Consider the following 2620-nt stretch of genomic DNA (forward strand, 5'->3'; position numbering starts at 1 on the left):
AAAAAGCAATGCTTTTACCACACCAAACTTAAAAGGTTTGCTCGTTCTCGAGCAAAAGAAGAAAGAAGAGAGTAGAAGAAGAAGAAATGAAGGAGATGGAAATGGCTTTGTGGTTCGGCCAAAGGGGGAGACAGAGTGTTTAAGTTGTGTGAAAATGAAGGAGTGAAGAGGGGTTTATATAGGGGTGAAGAGAGGGGTAGGGTTCGGCTATAGGAGGGTGGGTTTGGGTGGGAAAGTGGTTTGAATTTGAATGGTGAGGTAGGTGGGGTTTTATGAAGGATGGATGTGAGTGGTGAAGAGAAAGATGGGATTTGATAGGTGAAGGGTTTTTGGGGAAGAGGTGTTGAGGTGATTGGTGAGTGGGTGAAGAAGAAGAGAGAGAGTGGTGGGGTAGGTGGGGATCCTGTGGGGTCCACAGATCCTGAGGTGTCAAGGAAAAGTCATCCCTGCACCAAGTGGCGAGCAAAATTGCTCCCTGTGCCAATTCTGGCGTTAAACGCTGGGCTGGTGCCCATTTCTGGCGTTTAACGCCAAGTTCTTGCCCTTTTCTGGCGTTTAACGCCAGTTTGGTGCCCCTTTTCTGGCGTTAAACGCCCAGAATGGTGCCAAACTGGGCGTTAAACGCCATCTGCTAGCTTTACTAGCGTTTAAACGCCAGCAAGTTCTCCTCCAGGGTGTGCTATTTTTCTTTCTGTTTTTCTTTCTGTTTTTGCTTTTTCAATTGATTTTGTGACTTCTCATGATCATCAACCTACAGAAAATATAAAATAACAAAAGAAGATAGATAAATATAATAAGATTGGGTTGCCTCCCAACAAGCGCTTCTTTAATGTCATTAGCTTGACAGTGGGCTCTCATGGAGCCTGACAGATGCTCAGAGCAATGTTGGAACCTCCCAACACCAAACTTAGAGTTTGAATGTGGGAGTTCAACACCAAACTTAGAAGTTGGGTGTGGCCTCCCAACACCAAACTTAGAGTTTGACTGTGGGGGCTCTGTTTGACTCTGTCAATGAGTTTTGAGAGAAGCTCTTCATGCTTCCTCTCCATGGTGACAGAGGGATATCCTTGAGCCTTAAACACAAAGGATTCTTCATTCACTTAAATGATCAATTCTCCTCTGTCCACATCAATCACAGCCTTTGCTGTGGCTAGGAAGGGTCTGCCAAGGATGATGGATTCATCCATGCACTTCCCAGTCTCTAGGACTATGAAATCAGCAGGGATGAAATGGTCTTCAATCTTTACCAGAACATCCTCTACAAGTCCATAAGCTTGTTTTCTTGAGTTGTCTGCCATCTCTAGTGAGATTCTTGCAGCTTGTACCTCAAAGATCCCTAGCTTCTCCATTACAGAGAGAGGCATGAGGTTTACACTTGACCCTAAGTCACACAGAGCCTTCTAAAGGTCATGGTGCCTATGGTACAAGGTATTGAAAACTTCCCAGGATCCTGTCTCTTTTGAGGTAATTTCTGCCTAGACAAGTCATCCAGTTCTTTGGTGAGCAAAGGGGGTTCATCCTCCCAAGTTTCATTACCAAATAACTTATCATTTAGCTTCATGATTGCTCCAAGGTATTTTGCAACTTGCTCTTTAGTGACATACTCATCCTCTTCAGAGGAAGAATACTCATCAGAGCTCATGAATGGCAGAAGCAAATTCAATGGAATCTCTATGGTCTCAGTGGGAGCCTCAGATTCCCATGGTTCCTCATTAGGGAACTCATTGGAGGTCAGTGGACATCCATTGAGGTCTTCCTCAGTGGCGTTCACTGCCTCTCCTTCCTCCCAAAATTCGGCCATGTTGATGACCTTGCACTCTCCTTTTGGATTTTCTTCTGTATTGCTTGGGAGAGTACTAGGAGGGAGTTCAGTAATTTTCTTGCTCAGCTGTCCCACTTGTGCCTCCAAATTTCTAATGGAGGATCATGTTTCAGTCATTAAATTTTTTGTGGTTTTGATTAGATCAGAGACCATGGTTGCTAAGTCAGGGTGGCTCTGCTTAGAATTCTCTGTCTGTTGCTGAGAAGATGATGGAAAAGGCTTGCTATTGCTAAACCTGTTACTTCCACCATTATTGTTGTTGAAACTTTGTTGAGGTCTCTGTTGATCCTTCCATGAGGGATTTGGATGATTTCTCCATGAAGGATTATAGGTGTTTCCATAGGGTTCTCCCATGTAATTCACCTCTTTCATTGAAGGGTTCTCAAGATCATAAGCTTCTTCTTCAGTTGAAGCGTCCTTAGTACTGCCTGGTGCATTTTGCATTCCAGACAGACTTTGAGAAATCATATTGACTTGCTGAGTCAATATTTTGTTCTGAGCCAATATGGCATTCAGAGTATCAATCTCAAGAACTTCTTTCTTCTGATTAGCCCCATTATTAACAGGATTCCTTTCAGAAGTGTACATGAATTGGTTATTTGCAACCATTTCAATTAGTTCTTGAGCTTCTGTAGGCGTCTTCTTCAGATGAAGAGATCCTCCAACAGAGCTGTCCAATGACATCTTGGACAGTTCAGACAGACCATCATAGAAGATACCTATGATGCTCCATTCAGAAAGCATGTCAGAGGGACATTTTCTGATTAATTGTTTGTATCTTTCCCAAGCTTCATAGAG

This window comes from Arachis duranensis, chromosome 1 (genome assembly GCF_000817695.3).
Source record: "Arachis duranensis cultivar V14167 chromosome 1, aradu.V14167.gnm2.J7QH, whole genome shotgun sequence".
Classification (NCBI taxonomy): Eukaryota; Viridiplantae; Streptophyta; class Magnoliopsida; order Fabales; family Fabaceae; genus Arachis; species Arachis duranensis.